This window comes from Heptranchias perlo, chromosome 20 (assembly GCF_035084215.1).
Source record: "Heptranchias perlo isolate sHepPer1 chromosome 20, sHepPer1.hap1, whole genome shotgun sequence".
NCBI classification, from domain to species: Eukaryota; Metazoa; Chordata; class Chondrichthyes; order Hexanchiformes; family Hexanchidae; genus Heptranchias; species Heptranchias perlo.
The window spans coordinates 2,594,926-2,614,191 of NC_090344.1; the positions used below are offsets into that span (position 1 = coordinate 2,594,926).

Sequence of the window (19,266 nt, forward strand, 5' to 3'; positions counted from 1 at the left end):
GTTTCTTCATCCTTGCTTCGATTTTCGCATTTCATTGCAGTGAAATTTGATACCCGCCACTGAAGGATTGGGGATGAAATAGAGAGGCATCAAGGATGGGAAATATTTTTTCGTCTTGATTTAGTTTTTATTTCTCTGTTACCTTCTGCCTTTTTCTCTTGTTTTTTCTCTCTCTGTGCCGGGGGACAATTTCATTTGATGCATTTGTCCTAAACCGATGCCTTTTCCACATCTCGGGGCGGTCAGACCCTCTCTGTCTGTCTGTTGCTGCTAATGATTATTAATGGGGACAGGCCGCGAGTTAAACGTTTCTCTGCAAACCGGAGAAAGAAAAATAAAAAAGAAAGACGTGTTTCTCCGGCCCATGGGCAAAGTTGCAATGGATGTTATTCAATAACACTGTCCCCGTGAATTTGTCTGTGGACCTGTTTGTAAGGCTTGCATTTTAAAAGTTACAAAAACCCGAAATAAATAAAGCAAATTAGAAGAATGGAATTCATGATCATGACATTACCGCATACTCTTTGCAAATGAGCTAACCGGCGGTCCGAACGGCTGTTTCATTAATTGTTGTACCTGTATGCTGGTTGGTAACGATATCTGGACTTGGACCCCGAAATCTCCCTGCTCCTCCACAGTTCCTTTTTTCTCACCATTTAGAAAATAGCCTGATTTATCTTTATTAGATTTAAAGTGGATCAACTCGCTCTCCCCCACATTGAACTCTATTTGCCGCAGTTTTGCCCACTCACTTAATCGATTTATTCCCACTTTTCAACGTCCTGCTTCCATCTACATGACTTATTGCGCCACCAGAAGGCTGCGTGTTCAAAACACGGGGTAACCGTTGCTTCTCGAGCTGATCGGATTCTGGCTCGTTCCGGATTGAATATTTTATCTGCTTTTTCTCAATAAACAGAATCTTGCTCTAAAGTCTGCTTCCCTGGTTCCCAAATTTCAGGAAGGCGTCTCATTCTGCCCTTGACTTTTGATCTTGACCTGCAGTTGAAACTTTTGCAAAGAGGGAAATAAGTCGCCAAATCGCTCCACGTGAATCTGAAACGCTTTGGGAAGAAGTTCAGTGCAAACAATCAGGACTTTAAAGGCCCCTCAATGACCTGCACTTTCATTGAATGAGTTTTGTTCGCCTCTCGGCTTTCATCTCACGGAAGTGAAGAGTGTGACCGCCTTGTATCTGTCAGCGTGTAAGTGACGAGTTTGGGGTGAGCACGGGTCGTCTTTATTTTTGAAATCTCACCAAGCAACAGGGAAAAGAAACTTCGAATCAAACTGTCCCTGTCAGTGATGAATTGAAGTGAATATCGCTCCAAGCAGATCTGGACAATGAGCAGCGCAGCCGCACAGGAGTCCCAAATCCACCCTCTCGCCACTCGGCAATCACAACTTTACTCCGGCCCAGTATCGCCACGCTGAAATCAAGTATTTCTCAAACACATTTTTTTTAACATCATAGTTACTGGTTTAATGGTGAAGACTACGGTCCGCTTCACTGGAAGTGCAAGCGACAACTTTGCAGACACCGTGTCGTGTCACAGAGCTGCTCCTTGGACCTGCTCATTTCATCTCATCTCATTTTCAGCAAACCTGAATATTACTGGAATATAGAATGGCGAATCACAGCTCAAAAGGTCAATCCTCTCTACCACGAGGGGACTGAGTCTTCCAACATACGGTGGTTAATGGCAAGGTTGGCTTCATTTGCAGAAATAATACAGCACAGATTTTCACTCATGCAAGCTGCACACCCTTTATTTTGGAAAAGTAAACTGATAGTCAGACAGCTGATATATTAATCGCGGCAAGCTGAAGCTTTAGCTCGGTGAATTAGTCCTTCAGCAACTACAAAGTTGTGTTTCTGTGGCGCAATTGTTGGTTCAAGCTCCACCCGGTGGACGCTAGGTAGTAACTTTCACCTGAACATTCAATGTCTCGCGTTTCCAGCATTCGAATGTGTGTCCTGTCTGAACGAAAATATACAGGTGAGGTGCCTGAGGATTGGAGGGTAGCAAATGTTGTGCCTTTGTTTAAGAAGGGCGGCAGGGAAAAGCCTGGGAACTACAGACCGGTGAGCCTGACATCTGTAGTGGGTAAGTTGTTAGAGGGTATTCTGAGAGACAGGATCGACAGGCATTTGGAGAGGCAGGGACTGATTAGGAACAGTCAGCATGGTTTTGCGAGTGGAAAATCATGTCTCACGAATTTGATTGAGTTTTTTGAAGGGGTAACCAAGAAGATAGATGAGGGCTGTGCAGTAGACGTGGTCTACATGGACTTTAGCAAAGCCTTTGACAAGGTACCGCATGGTAGGTTGTTACATAAGGTTAAATCTCACGGGATCCAAGGTGAGGTAGCCAATTGGATACAAAATTGGATTGACGACAGAAGACAAAGGGTGGTTGAAGAGGGTTGTTTTTCAAACTGGAGGCCTGTGACCAGCGGTGTGACTCAGGGATCGGTGCTGGGTCCGTTCTTATTTATATTAATGATTTGGATGAGAATTTAGGAGGCATGGTTCGTAAGTTTGCAGATGACACCAAGATTGGTGGCGTTGTGGACAGTGAAGAAGGTTATCTAGGATTGCAACGGGGTCTTGATAAATTGGGCCAGTGGGCCGATGAATGGCAGATGGAGTTTAATTTAGATAAATGTGAGGTGATGCATTTTTGGTAGATCGAATCGGGCCAGGACCTACTCCCTTTATGGTAGGGCGTTGGGGAGAGTTATAGAACAAAGAGATCTAGGAGTAAAGGTTCATAGCTCCTTGAAAGTGGAGTCACAGGTAGAGAGGGTGGTGAAGAAGGCATTCAGCATGCTTGGTTTCATTAGTCAGAACACTGAATACAGGAGTTGGGATGTCTTGTTGAAGTTGTACAAGACATTAGTAAGGCCACACTTGGAATACTGTGTACAGTTCTGGTCACCCTATTATAGAAAGGATATTATTAAACTAGAAAGAGTGCAGAAAAGATTTACTAGGATGCTGCCGGGACTTGATGGTTTGACTTATCGGGAGAGGTTGGATAGACTGAGACTTTTTTCCCTGGAGATTAGGAGGTTTAGGGGTGATCTTAAAGAAGTCTATAAAATAATGAGGGGCATAGATAAGGTAGATAGTCAAAATAATTTCCCAAAGGTAGGGGAGTCTATGACGAGGGGGCATAGATTTAAGGTGAGAGGGGAGACATACAAAAGGATCCAGAGGGGCAATATTTTCACTCAAAGGGTGGTGAGTGTCTCGAACGAGCTGCCAGAGGCAGTCGTCGAGGCGGGTACAATTTTGTCTTTTAAAAAGCATTTGGACAGTTACACGGGTAAGATGGGTATAGAGTGATATGGGCCAAGTGCAGGCAATTTGGACTAGCTTCGTGGTATAAACTGGGCGACATGGACATGTTGGGCCGAAGGGCCTGTTTCCATGTTGTAAACTTCTATGATTCTACACCGTGAACATTGCCAGCTGAGTGCGTCTAATTTTCCAACATTTAATCTGCTGTCTGAAAAATATTCAAAAAAAACGAGATTGGCTTGAAAGAATTCGGATTACTTGTTGTTTCCACAATGAATGACACTCCCTTTATTTTGGAAAAGTAAAATGGTATTCACATTCCGACAGGTTTCAGCTGATTTGTGAGAGATCTTTCAAGGATCAATCTCTGGTTAAGGCGGCCTTTTTATCTCTCTCTCTCTGTTGGCAGAATCCAAAATGAAATTGGAGCTGGACTAATCAAGCAAGAAATCAGGAATCACTTTCGCAAACAAAATACGGCCGGAAGCTGGAACTCTCTCATCCCAAAGGATGTGGATTGAGGCTCAGTTCAAATTTTCAAGTCTGATATTGATAGATCATTTTCTGGTTCGGTTACCAAGGGATATGAGTCCAAGGCGGGGAAACAGAGATGAATTACTGATCACCTCATGATCTAATTGAATGGGCAAGCAGGCTCGAGGGGCTGAATGTTCTTCTCCTGTGCCGATGTTACACTCCTGCTCAGTGCGGGGCTGGGCTACTGGTAAGAGTCATCAGACTTGACTCCAGAATGAAACTCGGGTGTTCAGATTCAGCAACCTTGGGATTGTCGGACAAACTGAACCCCGACAGCAGCGTCACCACCTGCCTCTCTGCAATGATAGGATGAGAAGGAGCCCTGCCGCTGGCCCGGCTAGCTCAGTCGGTAAAGCACGAAATTCCTAATCTCAGGGTCTTGGGTCTAAAGCAAATATTGGGGGTTTTGAGTTCTATTTTTCACAGTGGGTGAAAAAGGTTCAAAGTGCAACCTCTGATCTCCAGTTCATGAAATCCAGTTATTTTAACAGACACAACACTGAGCTGTGTGAAAGGAAACCGTGAGCGTTGCCAAATATCCAGTCCGTCCCGATACTATCTTCTCATTCCTTCCACATGGGACACGGCAGATACCGTTTCAATAGGTTTCATTTCTGCTGTTATTAAAAATGTTGATAGTTAGGATGTGTAATATTAAGAAGATGCCAACTCTGGATTCATTCGCCTCTCTGATACCTCCTGATACCCACTTACACTCCTTGATTCTCCCTGATCTCCTCATCTTCTCTTATACCCTCAGAGAGTCCATTATCCTCTTTCAACCTTGTCAGCGCCCTTTACACTCTCTGATACCCGCAGTCCTCACACACTGATACGCCCTGAGAGTCCTTACACTCTCTGATACCCTCTGGCAGTCCTTCCCCTCTGTGAGATCTCAATATACTCTCTGATTCCCTCTGACTGCCCGCTCCCCTCTTTGAGCCCCGTTACACACTCTGATGCCCTCTGATAGTACCTTCCCCTCTCTGAGATGCCCTTGCCCCAATGGATCGCCACGAAGAAGCGATTAGACGCCCTGAGGCCTTCTCAGAACCCATTACCGTCCCTGCTATCAAAGTGCGGTGTAACTTCACAGGTGAATCAACCGGTCTGTGTTCAGGATGAGATCCAGACTTTGATCGGTCGCTGCTGCTTCCGCCTCTGAGAGCTCAATCGGCGGTCGGTACCGATCTTCCTCCTATAAACTGGGTGTGGATGTGTGAGTGCGCTGTTGATTTATAAACTTTGGTAGTTTACGTATGACAGCGATGTTCATATATGAACTGTGGGTGTATCTCTATGAGTGCGATGTTTGTATATGAACTGTGGGTGTATCTCCATGAGTGTGATGTTTATATCTGAACTGTGGAATGAACAGGAGGGGCAATTCCTCCTGGGGTTATATTTTCTTCCACGACAATAACCCAAAGTAAGTATTGGATGTAAAGCCTAAATAGCTCAGTTGGGAGAGCGTTAGACTGAAGATCTGAAGGTCCTTGGTTCAATCCCGAGTTTCGGCAGTTTTTGTTTGTTTACTTTCTTCTTCCTTGCTTCGATTCTCGGATTTATTTGCAGTGAAATTTAATTCCCGCCACTGAAGGATTGGGGATTGAATAGAGAGACATCAAGGATGGGAAATATTTATATCGTTTGTATTTGGCTGTTATTTCTCTGTTACCTTCTGCCTTTGTCTCTTGGTTTTGTCTCTCTCGGTGCCGGGTGACTATTTGATATGTCCTAACCTGATGCATTTTCCACATCTCGGGGCGGTCAGACCCGCTCTGTCTGTCTGTTGCTGCTGATGATCATTAATGGGAACAGGCCGCGAGTTAAACGTTTATCTGCAAATTGGAGAAAGACAAATCAAAAGAAAGACGTGTTTATCCTGTCCAGGGGCAAAGTAACAACGGATGTAATTCAAAAAACTGTCCCCGTGAATTTTTCTGTCGATTTTCTTTGTAAAGCTTCGATTTCAAAAGTTACAAAAACGCGAAATAAATAAAGTAAATTACAAGAATCGAGTCCGTGATCATTATGTTACAGTATACTCTTTGCAAACGAGTTAACCAGCCGTACCAACGGCACATGAGGCTGCAGCGATTTCTGTACTTGGACCCATAAATCTCTCTGCTCCTCCACAGCACCGAGTTTCTCACCATTTAGAAAATACTCTGATTTATCTTTCTTAGATTTAAAGTGTATGACCTCGGTCTCCCCCACATTGAACTCTATTTGCCACAGTTTTGTCCATACACTTAATCTATCAATTCCCACTTTTCAATTTCCGGCTACCATTTGCATTACTTCCTGGGTCACCAGAAGGCTGCGTGTTCAAAACACGGGGTAACCGTTGCCTTGAGAGCTGATAGGATTCTGTATCGTTCCGGAAAGAATGTTTCAGCTGCTTTTTCTCAATAAACAGAACCTTGCTCTAAATTCTGGTTCTCTGGTTCTCAAATTTCAGCAAATCGTTTCATTTTGCCCTCGACTTTTGACCTTGTGCTGCGGATGAAACTTTTGAAAAGAGGGAGAAGAAGTCCCCAAATCGCCCCACGTGTATCTCAAACGCTTTGGGAAGAAGTTCTGTGTAAACAATCAGGAATTTAAAGGCACCTCAATGACCTGCACTTTCATTGAATTAGTTTTTGTCGCCATCGGAATCGACGTGAAATCGCTGTCGGCTTTCATCTCACTGAAGTGGAGAGTGTGGCCGCCTTGTATCGGTCAACGTGTTAGTGACGAGTTTGGGTTAAGCACGGGTCGCGTTTATTTCTGAAATATTACCAAGCGCCGGGGAAAAGAAACTTAGAATCAAAGTGTCCCTGTAAGTGATGAATTGAAGTGAATATCGCTCCAAACAGATCTGGACAATGTGCAGCGCAGCCGCACAGGAGTTCCAAATCCACCCTCTCGCCACTCGGCAATCGCATTAACCGCGCTGAAATCGAGTCTTCATCGGCCACATTTTTTCTTAACTTAATAATTGCTGGTTTAAGAGTGAAAATTGTCGTTGCCAAATATCCACTCCCTCCCGATTCTACCTTCTCGTTCCCTCCACATGGGACACGGACAGGTTTTCGGTTCAATTGGATTCACTCTTTGTTGTTATGAAAAATGTTGAAGGTCAGAAAATGTAATATTTAGGAGATGCCAACGCTGGAACAATTCGCCTCTCTGATACCTCCTGATCCCCCCTTACCCTATTTGATTCTCCCTGTGCTCCTTATCATCGCTGATACGCTCTGTCTCTTACCTTCTCCGATATCCTCAGAGAGTCCATGATCCACTTTGAACCTTGTCAGCGACATTCACCTGCTCTGATACCGACTGAGTGCCCCTTACACAGATGCGCCCTGAACCCCCTTACACTCTCCCATACTCGGCAGTCCTTCCCCTCTCTCAGATCTAAAAACACACTCTGATGCCATCTGACTGTCCCTTCCTCTCTCTGAGCCCCCTTACACTCTCTGATGCCCTCTGATAGTAACTTCCCCTCTCTGAGATGCCCTTGCCCCAATGGATCACCACTAAGAAGCGATTAGACGCCCTGAGACCTTCTCAGAACCAATTACCGTCCGTGCTATCAAAGTGCGGTGTAACTTCACAGGTGGATCGACCGGTCTGTGTTAAGGATGAGATCAAGAGTTTGATCGGTCGCTGCTGCTTCCGCCTCTGAGAGCTCTATCGGCGGTCGGTACCGATCTTCCTCCCATAAACTGGGTGTGGATGTATGAGTGCGCTGTTGATTTATAAACTTTGGTAGTTCACTTATGACAACGATGTTTATATATGAACTGTGGGTGTATCTCTATGAGTACGATGTTTATATATGAATTGTGGAATGAACAGGAGGGGCAATTCCTCCTGGGGTTATATTTTCTTCCACGACAATAACACAAAGTAATTGTTGGGTGTAGAGCCGAAATAGCTCAGTTGAGAGAGCGTTCGACTGATAGATCTGAAGGTCCTTGATTCAATCCCGAGTTTCGGCAGTTTTTGGTTGTTTACTTTCTTCTTCCTTGCTTCGATTCTCGGATTTATTTGCAGTGAAATTTAATTCCCGCCACTCTCGGATTGGGGATTGAATAGAGAGGCATCAAGGATGGGAAATATTTATATCGTTTGTATTTGGCTGTTATTTCACTGTTACCTTCTGCCTTTTTCTCTTGGTTTTGTCTCTCTCGGTGCCAGGTGACTATTTGATTTGTCCGAAACTGATCCATTTTCCACATCTCGGGGCGGTCAGACCCGCTCTGTCTGTCGGTTCCTGCTGATGATCATTAATGGGAACAGGCCGCGAGTCAAATGTTTATCTGCAAATTGGAGAAAGACAAATAAAAAGAAAGACGTGTTCATCCTGCCCAGGGGCAAAGTTACAACGGATGTAATTCAAAAACGGTCCCCGTGAATTTTTCTGTGGATTTTCTTTGTAAAGCTTCGATTTCAAAAGTTACAAAAACGCGAAATAAATAAAGTAAATTACAAGAATCGTGTCCGTGATCATTATGTTACAGTATACTCTTTGCAAACGAGTTAACCGGCCGTACCAACGGCACATTAGGCTGTTTAATTAATTTTTGTACCTGCAGCGATTTCTGTACTTGGACCCCTAAATCTCTCTGCTCCTCCACAGCACCGAGTTTCTCACCATTTAGAAAATACTCTGATTTATCTTTCTTAGATTTAAAGTGTATGACCTCGGTCTTCCCCACATTGAACTCTATTTGCCACAGTTTTGTCCACACACTTAATCTATCAATTCCCACTTTTCAATTTCCTGCGATCACTGCGTTACTTGGAATCGACGTGAAATCACTGTCGGCTTTCATCTCACTGAAGTGGAGAGTGTGGCCGCCTTGTATCGGTCAACGTGTTAGTGACGAGTTTGGGTTAAGCACGGGTCGCGTTTATTTCTGAAATCTCACCAAGCACCGGGGAAAAGAAACTTAGAATCAAACTGTCCCTGTAAGTGATGAATTGAAGTGAATATCGCTCCAAACAGATCTGGACAATGTGCAGCGCAGCCGCACAGGAGTTCCAAATCCACCCTCTCGCCACTCGGCAATCGCATTAACTGAACTTTACTCTGGCCCGTGTCACCGCGCTGAAATCGAGTCTTTCTCGGCCACATTTTTTCTTAACATAATAATTACTGGTTTAAGAGTGAAAATTGTCGTCCACTTCACTGTAAGTGCAAGAGACAACTTTGTAGACACCGTGTAGTGTCACAGACCTGCTGGTTTGTCCTGCTCATTTCATCTCATCTCATTTTCCGCAAACCTGAATATTACTGGAACAGAGAATGGCGAATCACAGCTCAAAAATCAATCCTCTCTTCCACGAACGGACTGAGTCTTTCAAAATCCAGGTGTTTAATGGCAAGGTGAGTTCAATTTTCAGAAATAATACAGCACAGATTTTGACTCGTGCAAGCTGCACACATTTTATTTTGGAAAAGTAAACTGATTGGAAGAAAGCTGTTACATTGAGTGCGGCAACCTGAAGCGTCAGCTCAATGAATTAGTCCTTGAACATTTGCAAGTTCTGTTTCTGTGGCGCAATTGGTTAGCGCGTTTCGCTGCGAACTGAAAAGTTGGTCGTTCGAACCCACTCGAGGACGCTCAGGCAACCTTTTACCTTAACATTCATTGTCTCGCATTTCTTGGGTTCGAATGTGTGTCTTGTCTGCCAGAAAATGTACCGCAAACATTGCCAGCTGAGTGCGTCTGATTTTCCACCATTTATTCTGCGGTTGGATAACAGGCATATGAAAAATATCCAAAAAAAACGAGGTTGGCTTCAACGAAGTCGGAATACTTCTTGACAGAGAAGGTTCGAAGGTTGCAAGCGAGCTCCTTCACACTGACATGGATATTTCTGCAGTGAGCGACATCGGACTGTTTCCACAATGAATGTCACTCCCTTTATTTTGGAAAAGTGAAATCGTATTCACATTCCGACAGATTTCAGTTGATTTGTGAGAGATCGTTAAAGGATCAATCTCCGGTTAAGGCGGCTTTTTCACTCTCTCTCTCTGTTGGCCGAATCCAAAATGAAATTGGAGCTGGACTAATGATGCAAGAAATCAGGAATCACTTTAGCAAACAAAATACGGCCGAAAGCTGGATTTCTCTCATCCCAAAGGATGTGGATTGTGGCTCAATTCAAATGTTCAAATCTGATATTGATAGATCTTTTTCCGCTTCGGTTACCAAGGGATATGAGTCCAAGGCGGGGAAACATTGATGAATCACTGATCACCTCATGATCGAATTGAATGGGACAGCAGGTTCGACGGGCCGATGATCCTCTCCTGCTCAGCGCGGGGCTGGACGACTGGTAAAAGGCATCAGACTGACTCCAGAATGAAAAGCGGGTGTGCAGATTAAGCCACCTTCGGATCGTCGGACAAACTGAACTCTGACAGCAAAGTCACCACCTGCCTCTCTGCAATCATCGGAAGGGAAGGAGCCCTGCCGCTGGCCCGGCTAGCTCAGTCGGTAAAGCACGAAGTTCCTAATCTCGGGGTTGTGGGTTGAAACCACAGATTGGGCGTTTTGTGTTCTATTTTTCACAGTGGGTGATGAAAGTTTCAAAGTGCGACCTCATCTCCAGTTCAAGAAATCCAGTTATAGAAACAGACACAACACTGAGTTGTGTGAAAGGAAACCGTGAGCGTTGCAAATATCCAGTCCCTCCCGATACTATCTTCTCATTCCCTCCACATGGGACACGTCCATTCGCCTCTCTGATACCTCCTGAGCCCACCTTACCCTCTTTGATTCTCCATGAGCTCCCCATATTCTCTGATACCCTCAGAGAGTCCATTATCCTCTTTGAACCTTGTCAGCGCCCTTTACACTCTCTGATACCCGCTGAGTGCACCTCACCCACTGATTCGCCCTGAGCGTCCTTACACTCTCTGACACCCTCTGGCAGTCTTTCCTCTCTGCGAGATCTCAATACACTCTCTGATACCCCCTGACTTTCCCTTCCACTCTTTGAGCCCCGTTACACTCTCTGATGCCCTCTGACTGTCCCTTCCCTATCTGAGATGCCCTTGCCCCAATGGATCGCTACTAAGAAGCAATTAGACCCCCTGATGCCTTCTCAGAACCCATTACCGTCCCTGCTATCAAAGTGCGGTGTAACTTCACAGGTGAATCGACCGGTCTGTGTTAAGAATGAGATCCAGAGTTTGTTCGGTCGCTGTTGCTTCCGCCTCTCCCACTCTGAGATCTCCATTGGCAGTCGGTACTGATATTCCTCCTGCAAACTGGGTGTGGATCGATGAGTCCGCTGTTGATTTATAAACTTGGGGAGTTTAGGTATGACAACGATGTTTATATATAAACTGTGGGTGTGTATATATGAGTGCGATATTTATATATACACTGTGGGTGTGTACATATGAGTGCGATGTATAAATATGAACTGTGGGTGTGCATAAATGAGTGCGATGTTTATATATCAGCTGAGGGTGTGTATTTATAAGTGCGGTGTTTATATATGAACTGTGGGTGTGTACATATGAGTGCGATGTTTACATATGAATTGTGGAATGAACAGGAGGGGCAATTCCTCCTGGGGTTTTATTTTCTTCCACGAGAATGACACAAAGTAAAGAATCGATGTGGAGCCGAAATAGCTTAGTTGGGAGAGCGTGAGATTGAAGATCTAAAGGTCCTTGGTTCAATCCCGAGTTTCGGCAGTTTATGGTTGTTTAGTTTCTTCTTCCTTGCTTCGATTCTCGGATTTATTTGCAGTGAAATTTAATTCCCGCCACTGCAGGATTGGGGATTGAACAGAGAGACATCAAGGATGGCAAATATTGACATCGTTTGTATTTGGCTGTTATTTCACTGTTACCTTCTGCCTTTTTCTCTTGGTTTTGTCTCTCTCGGTGCCAGGTGTCTATTTGATTTGTCCGAAACTGATGCATTTTCCACATCTCGGGGCGGTCAGACCCGCTCTGTCTGTCTGTTCCTGCTGATGATCATTAATGGGAACAGGCCGCGAGTCAAACGTTTATCTGCAAATTGGAGAAAGACAAATAAAAAGAAAGACGTGTTTATCCTGTCCAGGGGCAAAGTTACAACGGATGTAATTCAAAAAACGGTCCCCGTGAATTTTTCTGTGGATTTTCTTTGTAAAGCGTCGATTTCAAAAGTTACAAAAACGCGAAATAAATAAAGTAAATTACAAGAATCGAGTCCGTGATCATTATGTTACAGTATACTCTTTGCAAACGTGTTAACCGGCCGTACCAACGGCACATTAGGCTGTTTAATTAATTTTTGTACCTGCAGCGATTTCTGTACTTTGACCCCTAAATCTCTCTGCTCCTCCACAGCACCGAGTTTCTCACCATTTAGAAAATACTCTGATTTACCATTCTTAGATTTAAAGTGTATGATCTCGGTCGCCCCCACATTGAACTCAATTTGCCACAGTTTTGTCCACACACTTAATCTATCAATTCCCACTTTTCAATTTCCTGCTACCATCTGCGTTACTTCCTGCGTCACCAGAAGGCTGCGTGTTCAAAACACGGGGTAACCGTTGCCTTTAGAGCTGATAGGATTCTGTATCGTTCCGGAATGAATGTTTCATCTGCTTTTTCTCAATAAACAGAACCTTGCTCTAAATTCTGGTTCTCTGGTTCTCAAATTTCAGCAAATCGTTTCATTTCACCCTCGACTTTTGATCTTGTGCTGTGGATGAAACTTTTGCAAAGAGGGAGATGAAGTCCCCAAATCGCCCCACGTGTATCTCAAACACTTTGGGAAGAAGTTCTGTGTAAACAATCAGGAATTTAAAGGCACCTCAATGACCTGCACTTTCATTGAATGACATTTTTTTCGCTATTGGAATCGACGAGAAATCGCTGTCGGCTTTCATCTCACGGAAGTGGAGAGTGTGGCCGCCTTGTATCGGTCAATGTGTTAGTGACGAGTTTGGGTTAAGCACGGGTCGCGTTTATTTCTGAAATCTCACCAAGCACCGGGAAAAAGAAACTTAGAATCTAACTGTCCCTGTAAGTGATGAATTGAAGTGAATATCGCTCCAAACAGATCTGGACAATGCGCAGCGCAGCCGCACAGGAGTTCCAAATCCACCCTCTCGCCACTCGGCAATCGCATTAACTGAACTTTGCTCCGGCCCGTGTCACCGCGCTGAAATCGAGTCTTTCACGGCCACATTTTTTCTTAACATAATAATTACTGGTTTAAGAGTGAAAATTGTCGTCCACTTCACTGTAAGTGCAAGAGACAACTTTGTAGACACCGTGTAGTGTCACAGACCTGCTGGTTTGTCCTGCTCATTTCATCTCATCTCATTTTCCGCAAACCTGAATATTACTGGAACAGAGAATGGCGAATCACAGCTCAAAAATCAATCCTCTCTTCCACGAGCGGACTGAGTCTTTCAACATACAGGTGTTTAATGGCAAGGTGAGTTTAATTTTCAGAAATAATACAGCACAGATTTTGACTCGTGCAAGCTGCACACATTTTATTTTGGAAAAGTAAACTGATTGGAAGAAAGCTGTTACATTGAGTGCGGCAACCTGAAGCGTCAGCTCGATGAATGAGTCCTTGAACATTTGCAAGTTCTGTTTCTGTGGCGCAATTGGTTAGCGCGTTTCGCTGCGAACTGAAAAGTTGGTCGTTAGAGGACACGAAGGCAACCTTTTAACTTAACATTCATTGTCTCGCAAATTCTTGGGTTCGAATATGTGTCTTGTCTGCCAGAAAATGTACCGCAAGCATTGCCAACTGAGTGCGCCTGATTTTCCACCATTTATTCTGCGGATGGATAACAGGCATATGAAAAATATCCAAAAAAACGAGGTTGGCTTGAACGAAGTCGGAATACTTCTTGACAGAGAAGGTTCGAAGGTTGCAAGCGAGCTCCTTCACACTGACATGGATATTTCTGCAGTGAGCCACATCAGACTGTTTCCACAATGAATGTCACTCCCTTTATTTTGGAAAAGTGAAATGGTATTCATATTCCGACTGGTTTCAGTTGATTTGTGAGAGATCGCTGAAGGATCAATCTCCGGTGAAGACGGCCTTTTTCTCTCTCTCTGTTGGCCGAATCCAAAATGAAATTGGAGCTGGACTAATCATGCAAGAAATCAGGAATCACTTTAGCAAACAAAATACGGCCGAAAGCTGGAACTCTCTCATCCCAAAGGATGTGGATTGTGGTTCAATTCATAATTTGAAGTCTGATATTGACAGGTGGTTTTTCGATTCGGGTACCAAGGAATATGAGTCCAAGACGGAGAAACAGAGATGAATTGCAGATCAACTCATGATCCAATTGAATGGGGCAGCAGGTTCGAGGGGCTGAATGGCCTTCTCTTGTCCCGATGTTCCGATACTGCTCAGCGCGGAGCTGGACGAATGGTAAAAGACATCAGACGAACTCCAGAATGAAAAAACGGGTGTTCAGAAGTCGATACCCTGAGATTGTGGAACGAACTGAACTCCTGCAGCAAAGCCAACAGTTGTCTCTCTGCAATGATAAGATGGGAGGAATTTCAGTAGTCGGCCCGGCTAGCTCAGTCGGTAGAGCATGAGACTCTTAATCTCAGGGTCGTGGGTTCGAGCCCCACGTTGGGCGATTTGTGTTCTACTTTTCACACTCGGTGATAAAATTTTTAAAGTGCAACCTCTTGTCTCCAGATTCGAAACAGGCACAACCCTGAGCTGTGTGAAAGGAAACCGTGAGCGTTGCCAAATATCCACTCCCTATCGATTCTACCTTCTCGTTCCCTCCACATGGGACACGGACAGGTTATCGGTTCAATTGGATTCACTTTTTGTTGTTATTAAAAATGTTGAAGGTCAGAAAATGTAATATTTAGGAGATGCCAACGCTGGAACAATTCGCCTCTCTGATACCTCCTGATCCCCCCTTACCCCATTTGATTCTCCCTGTGCTCCTTATCATCGCTGATACGCTCTGTCTCTTACCTTCTCCGATACCCTCAGAGAGTCCATGATTCCCTTTGAACCTTGTCAGCGCCATTCACCTGCTCTGATACCTATTGATTGCCCCTTACACAGATGCGCCCTGAGCCGCCTTACACTCTCCCATACTCGGCAGTCCTTCCCCTCTCTCAGATCTTAATACACTCTCTGATGCCATCTGACTGCCCGCTCTCCTCTTTGAGCCCCCTTACACTCTCTGATGCCCTCTGATAGTACCTTCCCCTCTCTGAGATGCCCTTGCCACAATGGATCGCCACTAAGAAGCGATTCGACGCCCTGAGGCCTTCTCAGAAGCAATTACCGTCCCTGCTATCAAAGTGCGGTGTAACTTCACAGGTGGATCTACCGGTCTGTGTGAAGGATGAGATCAAGAGTTTGATCGGTCGCTGCTGCTTCAGCCTCTGAGATCTCCATCGGCGTTCGGTACCGATCTTCCTCCCACAAACTGGGTGTGGATGTATGAGTGCGCTGTTGATTTATAAACTTTGGTAGTTTACGTATGACAACGATGTTTATATATGAACTGTCATGATGTGGAGATGCCGGTGATGGACTGGGGTTGACAATTGTAAACAATTTTACAACACCAAGTTATAGTCCAGCAATTTTATTTTAAATTCACAAGCTTTCGGAGATTTTCTCCTTCCTCAGGCAAATGTTTGGCAAGGGCATCTCAGAGAGGGGAAGGTACTATCAGAGGGCATCAGAGAGTGTAAGGGGGCTCAAAGAGGAGAGCGGGCAGTCAGATGGCATCAGAGAGTGTATTAAGATCTGAGAGAGGGGAAGGACTGCCGAGGATGGGAGAGTGTAAGGCTGCTCAGGGCGCATCTGTGTAAGGGGCAATCAATAGGTATCAGAGCAGGTGAATGGCGCTGACAAGGTTCAAAGGGAATCATGGACTCTCAGAGGGCATCAGAGAGTGTAAGGGGGCTCAAAGAGGAGAGCGCCCAGTCAGATGGCATCAGAGAGTGTATTAAGATCTGAGAGAGGGGAAGGACTGCCGAGTATGGGAGAGTGTAAGGCGGCTCAGGGCGCATCTGTGTAAGGGGCAATCAATCGGTATCAGAGCAGGTGAATGGCGCTGACAAGGTTCAAAGGGAATCATGGACTCTCTGAGGGTATCGGAGAAGGTAAGAGACAGAAGGAGAAAATCTCCGAAAGCTTGTGAATTTAAAATAAAATTGCTGGACTATAACTTGGTGTTGTAAAATTGTTTACAATTATATATGAACTGTGGGTGTATCTCTACGAGTACGATGTTTATATATGAATTGTGGAATGAACAGGAGGGGCAATTCCTCCTGGGGTTATATTTTCTTCCACGACAATAACACAAAGTAATCGTTGGGTACAGAGCCGAAATAGCTCAGTTGGGAGAGCGTTAGACCGAAGACCGAAAGGTCCTTGTTTCAATCCCGAGTTTCGGCAGTTTTTGTTTGTTTACTTTCTTCTTCCTTGCTTCGATTCTCGGATTTATTTGCAGTGAAATTTAATTCCCGCCACTGAAGGATTGGGGATTGAATAGAGAGACATCAAGGATGGGAATTATTTATATCGTTTGTATTTGGCTGTTATTTCACTGTTACCTTCTGCCTTTTTCTCTTGGTTTTGTCTCTCTCGCTGCCAGGTGACTATTTGATTTGTCCGAAACTGTTACATTTTCCACATCTCGGGGCGGTCAGAACCGCTCTGTCTGTCTGTTGCTGCTGATGATCATTAATGGGAACAGGCCGCGAGTTAAACGTTTATCTGCAAATTGGAGAAAGACAAATCAAAAGAAAGACGTGTTTATCCTGCCCAGGGGCAAAGTTACAACGGATGTAATTCAAAAACGGTCCCCGTGAATTTTTCTGTTGATTTTCTTTTTAAAGCTTCGATTTCAAAAGTTACAAAAACGCGAAATAAATAAAGTAAATTACAAGAATCGAGTCCGTGATCATTATGTTACAGTATACTCTTTGCAAACGATTTAACCGGCTGTCCCAACTGCACATTAGGCTGTTTAATTAATTTTTGTACCTGCAGCGATTTCTGCACTTGGACCCCTAAATCTCTCTGCTCCTCCACAGCACCGAGTTTCTCACCATTTAGAAAATACTCTGATTTATCTTTCTTAGATTTAAAGTGTATGACCTCGGTCTCCCCCACATTGAACACGATTTGCCACAGTTTTGTCCACACACTTAATCTATCAATTCCCACTTTTCAATTTCCTGCGACCATCTGCGTTACTTCCTGCGCGACCAGAAGGCTGCGTGTTCAAAACACGGGGTAACCGTTGCCTTTAGAGCTGATAGGGTTCTGTATCGTTCCGGAATGAATGTTTCATCTGCTTTTTCTCAATAAACAGAACCTTGCTCTATATTCTGGTTCTCTGGTTCTCAAATTTGAGCAAATCGTTTCATTTTGCCCTCGAATTTTGATCTTGTGCTGCGGATGAAACTTTTGCAAAGAGGGAGAAGAAGTCCCCAAATCGCCCCACGTGTATCTCAAACGCTTTGGGATGAAGTTCTGTGTAAACAATCAGGAATTTAAAGGCACCTCAATGACTTGCACTTTCATTGAATGACTTTTTTTCGCCATTGGAATCGACGAGAAATCGCTGTCGGCTTTCATCTCACTGAAGTGCAGAGTGTGGCCGCCTTGTATCGGTCAACGTGTTAGTGACGAGTTTGGGTTAAGCACGGGTCGCGTTTATTTCTGAAATCTCACCAATCACCGGGAAAAAGAAACTTAGAATCAAACTGTCCCTGTAAGTGATGAATTGAAGGGAATATCGCTCCAAGCAGATCTGGACAATGTGCAGCGCAACCGCACAGGAGTTACAAATCCAACCTCTCGCCACTCGGCAATCGCATTAACTGAACTTTACTCCGGCCCGTGTCACCGCGCTGAAATCGAGTCTTTCACGGCCACATTTTTTCTTAACATAATAATTACTGGTTTAAGAGTGAAAATTGTCGTCCACTTCACTGTAAGTGCAAGAGACAACTTTGTAGACACCGTGTAGTGTCACAGACCTGCTGGTTTGTCCTGCTCATTTCATCTCATATCATTTTCCGCAAACCTGAATATTACTGGATCAGAGAATGGCAAATCACAGCTCAAAAATCAATCCTCTCTTCCACGAGCGGACTGAGTCTTTCAACATACAGGTGTTTAATGGCAAGGTGAGTTTAATTTTCAGAAATAATACAGAACACATTTTGACTCGTGCAAGCTGCACACATTTTATTTTGGAAAAGTAAACTGATTGGAAGAAAGCTGTTACATTGAGTGCGGCAACCTGAAGCGTCAGCTCGATGAATTGGTCCTTGAACATTTGCAAGTTCTGTTTCTGTGGCGCAATTGGTTAGCGCGTTTCGCTGCGAACTGAAAAGTTGGTCGTTAGAGGACACGAAGGAAACCTTTTATCTTAACATTCATTGTCTCGCAAATTCTTGGGTTCGAATGTGTGTCTTGTCTGCCAGAAAATGTACCGCAAGCATTGCCAGCTGAGTGCGTCTGATTTTCCACCATTTATTCTGCGGTTGGATAACAGGCATATGAAAAATATCCAAAAAAACGAGGTTGGCTTGAACGAAGTCGGAATACTTCTTGACAGAGAAGGTTCGAAGGTTGCAAGCGAGCTCCTTCACACTGACATGGATATTTCTGCAGTGAGCCACATCAGACTGTTTCCACAATGAATGTCACTCCCTTTATTTTGGAAAAGTGAAATGGTATTCACATTCCGACTGGTTTCAGTTGATTTGTGAGAGATCGCTAAAGGATCAATCTCCGGTGAAGACGGCCTTTTTCTCTCTCTCTGTTGGCCGAATCCAAAATGAAATTGGAGCTGGACTAATCATGCAAGAAATCAGGAATCACTTTAGCAAACAAAATACGGCCGAAAGCTGGAACTCTCTCATCCCAAAGGATGTGGATTGTGGTTCAATTCATAATTTGAAGTCTGATATTGACAGATCGTTTTTCGATTCGGGTACCAAGGAATATGAGTCCAAGACGGAGAAACAGAGATGAATTGCAGATCAACTCATGATCCAATTGAATGGGGCAGCAGGTTCGAGGGGATGAATGGCCTTCTCTTGTCCCGATGTTCATATACTGCTCAGCGCGGAGCTGGACGAATGGTAAAAGACATCGGACAAACTCCAGAATGAAAAAACGGGTGTTCAGAAGTCGATACTCTGAGATTGTGGAACGAACTGAACTCCTGCAGCAAAGCCAACAGTTGTCTCTCTGCAATGATAAGATGGGAAGAATTTCAGCCGTCGGCCGGGCTAGCTCAGTCGGTGGAGCATGAGACTCTTAATCTCAGGGTCGTGGGTTCGAGCCCCACGTTGGGCGATTTGTGTTTTACTTTTCACACTGGGTGATAACATTTTTAAAGTGCAACCTCTTGTCTCCAGATTC

General features: G+C 44.5%; 5 non-coding genes across 5 annotated transcripts; all 5 read left to right on the top strand.

The window, feature by feature from the left end:
• Nucleotides 1–5,291: 5,291 nt before the first annotated feature.
• On the top strand, nt 5,292–5,364 carry trnaf-gaa (transfer RNA phenylalanine (anticodon GAA)). Its single transcript has one exon. It is a non-coding gene; the product is annotated as a tRNA-Phe (tRNA).
• A 6,118-nt stretch (nt 5,365–11,482) lies between these two features.
• Nucleotides 11,483–11,555, top strand: trnaf-gaa (transfer RNA phenylalanine (anticodon GAA)). The gene has a single exon. It is a non-coding gene; the product is annotated as a tRNA-Phe (tRNA).
• Nucleotides 11,556–14,406: 2,851 nt separating this feature from the next.
• Nucleotides 14,407–14,479, top strand: trnak-cuu (transfer RNA lysine (anticodon CUU)). The gene has a single exon. It is a non-coding gene; the product is annotated as a tRNA-Lys (tRNA).
• A 1,726-nt stretch (nt 14,480–16,205) lies between these two features.
• Nucleotides 16,206–16,278, top strand: trnaf-gaa (transfer RNA phenylalanine (anticodon GAA)). The gene has a single exon. It is a non-coding gene; the product is annotated as a tRNA-Phe (tRNA).
• Nucleotides 16,279–19,127: 2,849 nt separating this feature from the next.
• trnak-cuu (transfer RNA lysine (anticodon CUU)) lies at nt 19,128–19,200 on the top strand. Its single transcript has one exon. It is a non-coding gene; the product is annotated as a tRNA-Lys (tRNA).
• The last annotated feature ends 66 nt before the right edge of the window (nt 19,201–19,266 follow it).